The following is a 14,075-nucleotide window of genomic DNA, read 5'->3' as shown; positions in this document are numbered from 1 at the left end:
TTGCCAGTGCTCTTTCTCACCGGAAAATACGCAGTTCACTCATTTGGCTCCATAAGTACACTGTAACAATAATTTCTGTGTGTATGCAATGCATACGGATTATAGAATTTAGTGGTGCTCTCTCTTCCACTTCTGTATACAATATGCCTGACTTTTACGGGCCCTTTATCATTACAGGCCCTGGGTAGTGCAACATCATACTGACAACAGTAATGTGCTTATACTGACAACCTGAATGTTCGTTTTACCTGATTTTGTAATCATTTAAATAAAACAACATGACCTTCCAGTGGGAGACATTTCGTCCCTCTTTTCCTTCTGTGAAAATTGTCAGTAAGCTTTTTGCCTTCCAGCCAGCGAAATGCCGCGGAGTACTGCCGGTAAACGATTCACAAACCACGATTTAGTTCCATTAAGACGATTTCTTTAAGCAGTGTCGTAGCTGATGGAATTTAGTTTCGTCTTAAATCGTCTCATGCAGCAATGTTCATAGACATCTCAAAAAGGAAAAAGCTCATTATCCAGGTACGAAGGTTGTAAAACAAACTTCCCAGAGTTTGTGTCAGGTTGATCTTTTCGTCTGATAGCATTGCGTAAGTATTTTGTCTATGAGGTATCACAAGTACTGTTCCTGTAGCTGTGGGAATCATTGGTTGAAAACGAGTTTAACACCAATGGGTACAGTAGTGCTAAGTATTCAAAATGATTATCAACCTAAGTCTGAGTTCATCCGCAAACTGAGGCGAATTTATAATACTGAAGCTAGATTGTGTATCCTTGTCTTCCTTGAATGGACATTGGAAGGCGTTTACACACACGTATACAATACTATGAATATTTCGAACGCTATAGTTAATGTTGCCCTCATAAACTACTTTTTTTTAAATTCTTTTGGGTCTTCAGCGTGCAATATGTGTTGTAGATACAGTCTTAGAGCAAAAAAGAGCACGTAAGATCGGCAATACAGTCGTGCTCCTCTCAGAATCCTATGTCCGTCAATATGCTCGATCTGGCAACACTGTAGACTGCGGCACTTCCCAGAGGAAGTCTTGACTTCAGTCTTAGTACATTATTCTTGACTACGACCGTAGTCTCGAGGTAAAACGCGAGACTAGCTAGTTCGACGTCTAGTAACTAAAAGCACACGTCGACAAAGTTTTTATCGCCCCTTTCCTCTCTGTGCTGAAGCTATGAGTGTAATTCGAGCGAATCTACAATATATTTCGCTTTCTGTCACACTAGTAATAATAGTGTGATCCAACAATGTATTAGCGAAAGATTTCTTTGCCGATCATCTGCCTCTGAACACCGCATGCGTCTGAGTTCTCTGGGACCCGTTTACTGCCTACCGGCGGGGGCTGAGGCACTGCATTGTCTCGCCTTCTGCCGACAATGTCTGCTCCACTCCGCACTCTCGACCATGTAAATACATCAATGTGGCACAGAATTAATTTCATTGTTTCTGATCCAGTGCACTACAATTAAAGCTTCACATTCTGTTCTCTTTCCTTTCACTGGAGGTTCTTCAAATAATTTTTTATTGTCATGGATCGTATGTGTTAGTCAAGGTACAGAGAGTAATTGCAATATAACGTATTTGGTTTCTTTCTTTGATTCTCTATGGTAAATGGATGCAAAAGATTGTGTGAATACCTATCAGAACCTGCTCTATAGCTCCTCAGGCAAATTGCTTGTTTTGAGGTCTATACCTTAATTAATGGAGAAGTGAACGCTGTTCACAAGTGATATTTAAAATATTCAATTGGATTTAAGGCGATAAAATTGCCCATATTTGAAGCTACCCAGAGAAAAAGTAAGTTGCTAGAGCCGCTGTCAGCAAATGTCCGCAGGGAGTTCCTAATTGCTACTGTGGAAATTTAGCATAAAGGCCCTATAGTTATCAAGCGGTTCATTTCCTTCATACTTATCACCCTGGCATGTGAGTCTTAAGTGAAGAACAATATTGAAATTCGTATCGCTGATGGTCGATTCGAATTTCTTCAGAGACGCTGGTATTGCGCAGTCATAAAGCCAAGATCTATGACCATTAGCACAACTTACTGAGTCGACCTACCAAGAGGATTTGGTGTGTAAAGGTTTTCTTCCGATTTCGAAATAGAATTTTTTCTGGAAATTAGCAGCTCCTTAAAATATATGAGAAAAAAAGCTCGCACACGCTGGCCCCTACCACGGTTAGAACTGAAGACTGAGTGAGCCGTTCTGACACGAGACACGAGCCGTACCACCGGGCTACGGACACACTGCCGCCTGTACGGCCCTCTCATCATGGTATTGGTCGCTCAGCCTCATAACACATCGTGACAGATAATAAAAGTTGTCACTTATGTGAAGAATAGCATTTCTTTAGGCAAAAAATTGTATTTTCCGTCTCAGTGTCTTATTTTAAAATGGCTCTGAGCACTATGGGACTTAACATCTGTGGTCATCAGTCCCCTAGAACTTAGAACTACTTAAACCTAACTAACCTAAGGACATCACACACATCCATGCCCGAGGCAGGATTCGAACCTGCGACCGTAGCAGTCGCGCAGTTCCGGACTGAGCGCCTAGAACCGCTAGACCACCGCGGCCGGCCTCTTATTTTACATGAGGATTATATAGCACCAGCCATTCAAATGGAAAGGGAATATCAAGTGAATTTAGCGAGTCAATTCAGTACTATACGCAGAAGAGATTGCACTGTCACAGTGTTGCCTAATGTTTGTGACGATGTTGTCAATTCTCAGCTGTGCTAGGCACACATCTGTAGCGGTATGCTAGGAGAATCCAGTGCTCGTGTTACAAGAGGATATGGAGAGGAGGCGCGGGGTTTGGTTAATATGCAGCGTTTTCTCCTACCAGTTGTGTCAAACATTCAGGTGTATAATCTTCCATCACGATTACAGTTTCCTACAAAATATATACGAATAAAACACTTCCCTTGTTACTTTGTGACAAAAGATTATTTCAGTACAATAAAAAGTCTTTGGAAATCACTTATGCCCACCTATCACAAAAGTAAGATAACAAACACTTTGCACCTCGAAATCGATTGCACCTATATGCAGTCCTGTGGCGTTTAAATAAATCGTCTTAACGGCACTAAATCGTGGTTTGTGAATCATTTACCGGCCGTACTCTACCGCATTTCACTGGTTGGAAGGCAAAAAGCTTACTGACAAATTTCACAGAAGGGAAAGAGGGACGAAATGTCTCCCACTGGAAGGTCGTGTTGTTTTATTTAAATGATTACAAAATCAGGTAAAACGAACATTCAGGTTGTCAGTATAACCACATTACTGTTGTCAGTATGATGTTGCACTGCCCAGGGCCTGTAATGATAAAGGGCCCGTAAAAGTCAGGCATATTGTATACAGAAGTGGAAGAGAGAGCACCACTAAATTCTACAATCCGTATGCATTGCATACACACAGAAATTATTGTTACAGTGTACTTATGGAGCCAAATGAGTGAACTGCGTATTTTCCGGTGAGAAAGAGCACTGGCAAACAGTCTTCACTACATTAGGTTACTTAATCTGGTGTCATCCTGAGCTAGAATTTATGGTGAGCGACTAAGTGTAAGGTCAATGAGTCGGATGCGAGTTTTGCAACTGTGAAATACTTTCCTACATTATAGAAGCGAATATTAAATTTGAACTAATATTGCGAAAATTTTGTACTTGGATAGCTTAGAATGAAAATCTTTCCGTTTATTTGCAAAGGAAAACAATTGATTTTCTAAATCATTGTCTGTCATACACAACTTGAAACAGGTCATGCCGACCAAATCATATGGAAGAATTGACAGCGACGTATATCGGAAGGCAGTAAGATCTCTTGCCTTTTGCTTTGGCAGTACTCGATAGCCATATCTAGGCGCAAGTAAATGAAGAAAGGCAGTGCGTTTTTGTTATCAAGTAACGTCTTCATCAACTGCTTTAGGTTTAATGTAATCTACGAGTAATTACTGATGTTTTCATTAACATGAAAAGGATTCTGTAAACAGGGAAAGAAAGTGTTCTTTGGAAACTACTTCTATAGTGACCAAAAGGCATCAAATGATCTTCAAGTACAGTGTTCCAGCAGCGCTATGAAGAAAATGATAGTAATAATGACGGTAATAATCGAATTACCCGGTAACTTTGCACTTCCCAGTGGATTTTCTCTAACTTTGAAACTTGCTGAATTTGTGAAAATTTCAAAATGGCTTCATGTCAAGCCTATGATGCCTAGAAGAGTCTTCACATCTTGCTGACATGAGAATAGCATAATCTTCGCTTCAGAAGCTTGCTTCTACTTAACCCTTTAATGGACTCGCGTTTTTTCCACCGTGACTAATTTTGTAAGCTAAGCACATCATCTTTTACAGCACACTCCTGGGGCTGGGAAATGTGGCCACAATGATCTGGCGGAACGAACTATCACAGGTGCAATGCCTGGCTTCAGGCATTTACTTTTAAGAGGCACAAACAGATTTACTTTACCCCTGGTAACATCAAGAGAAAGACGTTATAATCCAGAATCCGCATTAAACATCACGTTCCTTCATTAACAACTGGGCAGAGCCGGTTTACGTTGGGAAATGACATAGCGGAAGTCATGGTAAACAGAAATATAGTCGCCAGTAAACTTACTTACATTAGAAAATTTTATTTTATTTGATGAACCGATAGCCATTTAAAGGAACAGGGCTCTTACTTTGCTTGTACTTGATTGAACTAGAGACGCTGAAAAATTTGGAGCTGGACTGTGATTCGAATTCGTATCTCCTCTTTCGAGGATCTGAATCTCTCGGAACAGCATAATTCAATCATTTCGTTCCTTTTCTCAAGACTGCAATCTTCTCTAGGTCTCCTCCAAAGGTAGGTATGTGGGTTCGAATCCTGATACAGTACAAAAATATTCATAATTTCATTTCAAGTCCTATCACGTGCACACCGGCCTGTTAGTGAAAATGAACGTGCATTTTTAATTTCTGTTCATGTGTTGGCAACATACACAATAGGTGCCGTTATTTCTGGTCAAACACGCACACATCTTACTATTGGTGAGTAAACAACTGATACTTAAGCTATATTGGTGAATGCACGGTAGGTGTGCAGCTCGATTGCCGCTTAGGCACAAAAGATTGTATCCTTATTTTAGATTCAAACACCTAGCATCTGGTAAGAAAAACCGATACGTAACATTTGATTTTACTTAGTTAACAATCCGATTACGTGTTGGGTTCCCATCTCCGTCAGAGAACTTCACATCATGCACTTCATCTTTAAATGCATGCACACTTCGTTACTTCAGAATACAGGTATATCAGACATCTTTCGTGGTTAGTTAACAGGGACTAAAGGGTCTTGATAGAAGTTCCGATTTATTACAAATATTGTCGACTTTTATTTTCAAGTTTAGATTGGGTTACTGGTATTGGCAAAAATTACGGTAATTCATGACTCTTCATGGCTAGTCATCAAGTGATATGATTAGATTACATTAGATTAATTCTTGTTTCATAGATCATGAATACGATATTTCGTAATGATGTGGAACGTGCTATTTTAATGAAAGATTTCTTTACATACCATGATTCAATTTCATTACAATTTTTTACTCTCTCTCTCTCTATCATTCTTTTTGATTTTTATCTCTCTCTCTCTCTGCCACACACACACACACACACACACACACACACACACAAACACACACACACATTCATTAGTTTTTATTTGTTTGTTGTGCTCGACTATTGGCGAGGCACGAAAACGTCTGTGAATGAGTTTCTTAGTTTTGAGTACACTTACGAAAGAAATATAACAACAACTATGAGAGTTACTGATTTATGATGCTTAGTTTGCGTCAGTTCTGAGTATTATTAGTAACTACGCTCCAGTCCCTAAACCTAGTTACAGAAATGCGAATCAGACGCATTACGTATTCCAGGCCGCAGCAGCCGCGACTTGGAGCCACCAGCTATGGTCACTTCCTAGCCCGCTGTAGGATCACATCGGTTCGTCTTCTTCCTGCTGGTATTGTAACTGAGATTTGGCAACAAGGCAATGTATGTTTGGCAACTCTGTGATCGAAAAGTTACTTCCTGGTGTGCACGGAATTAAGCCTCAAAGTTCACTTGATTTTACCTGTCATTTCCATTCAATAATCTGAGTTATTATCGCTTGAGGTGTAACAAAAGATTGTAAATTTACGGTTTTCAGTCGAGGAAAGTCGTTGCACGTGGAAATCGAAACTAATCTCGTCCTTCAAATAGCTGTTTACGAGTTTTAGCCACTATTGGTCTCGTAAGAGGAAGGTAAGACACATACTTCTTCGCCAGCTCTGTGGTAAAGTGCTGACCTGTGAAAAAGCGTCTGTTATGTTTCGCAGTTCCAGTCTCACTGAGTGTAACGTTCTTATCCCTTCTGTGAAAGAGCTACAAACAGTCAGATCAAACATCGATAAGGAAAGGGCAAGAAAATACTTTCAGCTCATAGTGCAATGGTGAAAAACTTACAATGCTGCACAACAGGTCACGCCTCTTTCCGCTGCTGACAAGCAAAATTTGGGTTTCTAGGAATACATAACTTTATTTATGAAATGCCACATTTGCATACCTCTTGAGTATGACAGCATACCAATTAAACACATACACAATCAAAATCTAAGTGAGTAGTATTTTACTAATTCGTGACGATAGAGGCAAGCTTGTGTAGAGAACTCAGTTTTATTAAAACAGACTTTCGTCGTAAGGTTATCGTGGGTAGTTTTATTTCACTTTTTATAATACAGTTCACAATTTTCGTAAGGTTTCCTTTAATGTTGTTAAAACAATAGTAAACACGAGAGAGAAATTAATCATCAACGATATATGCGAATTCGCTGATGTTAGCTTTAACAGCCTGAAAATGCACATGTGGTTTATTGATTACATGCATGTAGAAAACTTGTTCTGAGTTAATGCTGTCAAACAAGGCTTGGAGAAGAATAAAATGCCACTACCAGACGACAGCTAATGTAGAAAATACTTTTCCGACGTAATTCGGCACGATGCACTCTACCCATACATAATACAAAAGTTTCGAGATGCATCTACTCTCTGGCTGTCTATTAAACCCTAAATGAACAAAATGTCGCAGAAAATAGCCCTTTCTCCACATGTGACTATTTTGGGTTGGGTAGTGAAGGAAATTATGTTACAAGTTCCATAAGACTGATAACTTTAGCAGACAGCAGAACTGCGTTTTAAAAAATATAGCACAGAATGCACTCGAACTCGCGACTACTTATCTACCATGCGCGATACTTACCATTACACTACTAGCTGACACACAGCTACAACTGCTCCGGAAGTCAACAACAACTCCTCCAGAACTTCTGCATTCCACAGCACTGTGGGATAATGCATATGGCCAGGTGAATACTTATGAGAGACAAACAGTTATAGCTCTTCTTTTGCACTGCACGCCGTTTTCAACAAACAGATAATGCAATCGAGTAGCTCAAGTGGAAAGGAACACTTCCTATTTAAATTTCTGCATCCTACACTGTTGGTAGCTTTGTGTTGGTGGCAGTCACGTGGTTTTATTTTGGTGATTACAAAATAAAGTTGAATGTATGCAATGGGTAGCCGAGGCAGCTAGTTCATGGTGATTCGGTCAACCAAGTAAATGAATTTACTGAACATGCTGCAAATTGATACAGGGAGCCTGTGTGTCAGAATTCTAAGCCAGTGTGGCACAATGGCGTTAGATAGAAAAATGAGCCGCTGAGAACAGGATTTGGTGGTCTGTTGGGATGCTGATAGGTTCATACATCTATGATCTGTGTTCGATTCCAGCTTCGGTCAATGATTTTAGATAGGGAGAGACAGATTCCATTCTCTTCTGGCTACACCAAGTGAAGAAGATATAATGGCGCTGTGGTCTGAAATTCACATTAAAAATGAAATTCCTTCTCTACCAAGCAGACGTTAGGTTGAGCCACAATAAAGTCTGGAGTGGCGACATACAGAAACTCTATCACCAGTAACCTTTCTTATACTAGTTATTTATTTCTAGTGACGGAACAAACGCTATGTAGGCTCACAGGACACTTATTCCATCTTTTATCTGAGCTTCTGTATGTCGATAAAATTGGTTCTGAACTGGGAATGCAACTCAGACTGCCCTTAAAGCGGAGTTTGATCCCTTCGTCACAATACAGATTGGTTACAATTTGTTGTTTATTCAAAACTGCAGATTCCTGAACATCTCCACATACTGCGCGTGAATGAGTTCGAATCCTCGCCTGGCAGTAGACATTTCATTACGTATTATCAAGTTCTACCATGAGAAGACCTATATGCTGGTGGATAATAATTTCGATTTTTAATGTATTTTCATTCGTTGTCAACACTAACGATATTTGACGTTTTTGACTCCTAGTGAGACACAGAACTATTTGCGAGATCACTGTAAGTGATGTTATTCCGAGCTGCTGGTGAAAAAAAATTCGGTAGCTGACGTCTCTTTGTGTGTAGTCAACAACGATATGTGTGGAGCTCTATTCCCAGTCAGCACTGAACTCTTCATTATATTATTTCTAGTTCAAACATGCTCACATGTCGCTGCTGGTGCAACAAACTCATATTTAACGTTCGTTTCCTCTAGAATATAACAGGGATAGTTGCCGGGTTGGAGTCCTGGGAGGAAAAAATTAATGTTTCGTCTCGTAATTTCAGTTAAAACATCTAGCTACTGCCGAGAAAATCCGATATGTCACACTTGATTGTGATTTAATATCTATCCGATTAGGTTCTGGGTTCGAATCCCTGTCCAACACAAAGCTTTACCTCACGGAATTTCAAGTAAGTTACTCGTTAAGAAGCAATATTTAACATCTCTCGTAGTTCGTTAACAGGGGCAATAGGTTCTGGGTAGGAATTCGCGTCCGTTAAAAATATTTACGTTATGTAATTTAAAGTTGATATTTGCTAACTGATACTGTCTGAAATCGAGGTATATCACTCTCTGTATGACTAATCAGGAATGACTGTTAGTTTCCGTCAGTCACGAAATCTTTGCTTAGCCTGCATGACCTGGGTTTGAATGCATATGGAGAACGAGACGGTTCGTTGCGTCATTTGAAGTTCATACATATTCTCAACTAGCTGCTCGTGAATAACTTAAATTTTTAATGTCATTTTGTGTTAAATAACAAGTACGGTATGTTACTTTGAAGAGGAAATCGTGAATACGACGAACTTACTACGTGCATTACCTATCTGATGTAATAATGAGAGTGGTAACATTTCAAGTATGTCATTTATTGTAATAAATGTGAGCTTACAAGCCTTAAGGACAGTCTTACCTGTGATAAGGTGTTCCCTGATATTTGTAGTATCGTAGTATTACTTTAAATCTTGAGTCACTGCGATACAGAGCAGTTGTTTCTAGTGCTGACTTGTTGGAACCATTTTCAATAGTCAAACGAATGTACCAAGGAGCGATTAGAGGACCTGCTAGACAGCTGCGTTATGTGGGTTGCATGCGATTCAGGCGAAATGCAGTTCAGGTCGTTCGGATACTTTTGAGCATGACTGTACATCGACAGTCCAGCTTTCCTCGTTGACCTGCTCTCATTCATTCGCTCTCACAATTCTGGCGAGCACCGTTCTATCTTGCGGTTACTTTTTCCGTGAAACATTGGAAAACAAGTTACTACAGATGTTTAGTACAAAACATTCACATTACTGTTGAGCAGAAAACGACAGTTAAATGTAAATATATTTATATTGTCTCATACATTATCAGTTTGCAGCTCGAAGCGTCTGCACAAAGACAGTTAAAGTGACGTTCCCAGATGGGAGCGTTACATAGCCTCCCCTATAAGATCTACGCATTGAGATACAGCATCCTTTAATCAATAGTCACAAATTCGTCCATTAATCTGGAATCTGTAATTCTAACACACCGAATATTTTTTCAATTTACAGGCAACATTAAAATATTCCTTTGAATGGTTCTCGCAGCTACAACGGTTATCGAGTATAGCTACTCTAGAAATAGGAGTTAATTTATAACATGCCTCTATGAAAAATCCAAATGCAGAAGCAAAATGTTTAATCCACAAATGAACTGTAACTAATCGTGTGAGGTACAGATGAGCTTTCGACATACCCCTGTGAATGTCAGAATGCTTCTCATCTGTTGGGCTTGCAGATAGATCGCTCCCCATGGACTCATGGTCAGTTAACAAAAGGTGTTATCCAACGGATAACTAATAGCCCAGGAGTGGCAGCAGCAAAGATGAGAGATGGGTGTTGCACCTCACAAAGAATGACGAACAGGCTGAGCAACTAACTATGAAATCAGTGGTCCACATTAACCCCTGTTCATCACAAACTTCCCAGCTAACATACAAGAATAACAAATTATGACTGGATGTGTTCGATCACAAAAAATGCGGACAATAGGAAAATTAACAGTCTGTGAAATGGCACAGTGCTAATTTAACTCTCAAATGTCCCAGCAAGGGCTAGATACCTTGAATGTCCCAGCAAGGACTGGGTAGCTTAGGTGAATCCGGTAAAACCGTAATCTAGGCATGAATTATGGGAATGTAAATTCGCAGCGGACACACAGCGATTGCCTGAAACCACCAGGAGAATAAAACTACGACACATGCATATACCACTGCTTATCGTTTCACGAATGAGGCTTCAGTCACTCAAAAAAAGTATTAGATTCGCGAAATGTACCTAATCCTAACAACACATCTACAAAAGCCCTGTAATTCTTATACCCGTGCACAAACGAAAAACGCTGTACAAAATGCTAGCCAGCAGTATCACTGTTATGAAGACATATACTTCATGTCCTAGCGAATGTTTTGCAACATTAACTAATCGTTACACACCTATGCCTGCGTTCGTAATCAATTTTTAGGTATTTTCCAACTCCTCGGCTAAGTTTTTCACGTCGACCAATACCCTCGTGTGGATTTCTCAGAAACTGGCGTCCTTACTTCTCCTACATTGCTATTTTTTTTTTTTTAGGTTAACCAAGGAGGAGCTCTCTTACAAGTCTTTGGGTCAGAGGTTTTTCAGCACGAGGAACACACGTTGAAATGTCTTCTTGTTGCTTTACACAGAGAGAAGAATCTCTGTCCACGTTGCAGATCTGTCGCTCCTCACGGAACGCCGAGATCTTTATCTGTCCCTGACTAAGCCTGGCCCAGCGTTCTCAGAAGGTGACTCGTCGCCACAAAACGAGTTTCCTTTGAAATGAGTTTCGGTCGCGTGGCACTGCTTGTAAAAACTGCGATTCGTCACGTGTGAAAGTGTTCCTCATGTAAGTTATACGATTTCTGTGAGTACAGCCCTGGATAACTTACCGTACAGGTCACATTATACGAAAAACTGCAGGAACAAAATCGCAGGTACTAACAATGCCTGAGTGGACATCTGCTGTCCTGAACAGTCAAATGGAACACTGGTTTCATACCCTTGTGATTTCCTCTGAAGGCGAAACGCAACTCCCAGAGGGTTTACTGTGAACGTAAGGTGACTGGCCTGGGTCACCGCATGCAGCCCGCTAATGATGTACGGAATTTAACTAGAGAGAATATTACATGCAAACAGCCATTACAGAAGATAAAGAATTAATATAAAAGCAGACAGCTTAATCTTGGCAATCAGATGTTACTAATTACAATAATTATCTATTTTATTAATTGATGGGAGTAGAATTCAGATAGTAATAATTTTAAATCAAGTAAGAATAACACATGAGACATGCCAGTTCAACAATGAACTAATGCCTATCAATACCAACACTCCACCTTCATAGGTTAAATAAACAATATTTCACAACTAATATGTTCCATACAAACAACTATGCTGAGGGGAACAGATTCTTATGTACAGCTAACGTCTTGGCTTTTTTTTCTATCACGAAACTAAAAACAACTTTTGCTTCCAGGAAGAGTCAATATGGGTGTGTATTCTTATTTCTCCAACGCAAGATTAATTTTCCATTTACACATCAGGAACTCCTTCACTTTCCACTGCAGTTGCCCTTTTAGACCACGCTCCACATTTAAATCCTTTTATTGTGTACTCCTAAAGTACAGCTTTTGTAAACCCATCCTTAGTCTGCATTCCAAGTAAGAGCTGAGCAGTCATTCCTTCAGGACTCCCTGCTTGATTGTTCCCACTTTCTACACCTCGTTCTTCCTATGCAACAAAACGACAAAAATGCATTCCCGAAATCATATTATCTTGCCTACGTTTATCAGTTTTAAACCCCATGAATATAACTCCAATTTCCCTTCCTTGAAGTTAACCATTTTTTATCAACTTAATGTTTAATCCATCTCTTGCTCATTCCCCTGTGACCTCTCTCCTTCAGCGCTTGTACAATATATTTTAGCCTTTTGCCATTTATTTCTTCTGGTTCTTTGTTGCTCCCGCCTAATTCTCTGCTTCCATTTCATTCAGAACCTGTTACTAAGAACCAGCCTCAGTGCTTTGTCGAAACCAAACTCCTAATACCTTTCCGTGTGTGCTGCCATCAAACTCTATTTGTCAGTTGCCTACGCCTCATCAAAGTTAGTCGGTTTAAATAATTTATTCGTAAGGATTAGTTTTTTAATATGTCCCTAATCCGGTTCGTGAATCTCATGTAAGTTCATGCATGCCCAGTGGGAAGGTGTGCTATATTCCGATAGTGAAGAAAGTCGCATACTGCATAAAAATGAACATTTTTTTCAGAGGCCTATGAGCACCTACTGCTTGGTCACTTCTGTACAATCGTGTATTAGGTTTGTCAGGTTCTGTTCTTTGTTCTCTTTTCCAAATTTATCTGGCATCTAGGACAGAGTTTCATCTGATATGGTTAACTATGTTAACACTTCACATTATGCTCACTATGTGGTCACAACCCTTTGCCAGTTTTTGGATTTTGTTTTCTGACCACTTTGGGTTGTAGAACTGTTTTGGCCTCATACGTCCCATCACTAAAATACGGTAATTCACGTATACATCCTCCCTTTTTATCACTGTTGGGATGACTCTTCAGGCAGAACTAACATTCATTGACACTGCTTATTGGTTCGACATTTCAGTTTTCTTTCTAGCCGAGTATCGAGTTTTAACGAAGATTGTGTTTTCACTTTGGTTGAGGGTACTTAATAATTCTCAAAATTGGCTCACGAATTCCTCTCCTGTGCTAACCTCTTTATCTCAGAGTAGCCCTTGCAACCTACGTCCTTTTGCTGGATGTATTCCAATCTCTGTCTTCCTCTACGGTTTTTGCCCTCTACAGCTCCCTGTAGTACCATGGAAGTCACTTGCTCATGTCTTAACAGATGTGCTATCATCCTGTCCCTTCTCAATATTAGTGTTTTCAACATGTTCCTTTCTTCTCTGATTCTGCCCAGAATCTCCTCATTCCTTGTCTTATCAGTCCACATAATTTTCAACATTCGTCTGTAGCACCACATCTCAACTGCTTTCAATCTCTTCTGTCCCGTTTTTCCCACAGTCCATGTTTCACTACCATACAACGCTGTACTCCAGACGCACATTCTCAGAAATTTCTTCCTCAAATTAAGGCCTATATATGATATTAGTAGATTTCTCTTGGCCAGGAGTGCCCTTTCTGCCATTGCTAGTCTGCTTTTTATATCCTCGTTGTTCTGTCTGCCATTGCTTATTTTACTGCCTAGGTAGCAGAATTCCTTAACTTCACCTACTTCGGGACAATCAATCCTGATCTTAAGTTTCTCGCTGTTCTTATTTCTACTACTTCTCATTACCTTCGTCTTTCTTCAATTTACTCTCAATCCATACTGTGTACTCATTAGACTGTTCATTCCGTTCAGCAGATCATTTAATTCTTCTTCACTTTCACTCAGGATAGCTATGTCATCAGCGAATCGTATCATTGATATCCTTTCACCTTGAATTTTTATTCCAGTCCTGAACCTTTCTTTTATTTCCGTCATTGCTTCTGCGATGTACAGATTGAACAGTAAGGGCGAAAGGCCACATCCTTGTCTTACTCACTTTTTAATACAATCACTTCGTTCTTGGTCGTCCACTCT

This window comes from Schistocerca serialis, chromosome 4 (genome assembly GCF_023864345.2).
Source record: "Schistocerca serialis cubense isolate TAMUIC-IGC-003099 chromosome 4, iqSchSeri2.2, whole genome shotgun sequence".
Lineage (NCBI taxonomy): Eukaryota > Metazoa > Arthropoda > Insecta > Orthoptera > Acrididae > Schistocerca > Schistocerca serialis.
Note: the sequence above shows the minus strand (reverse complement) of the source record.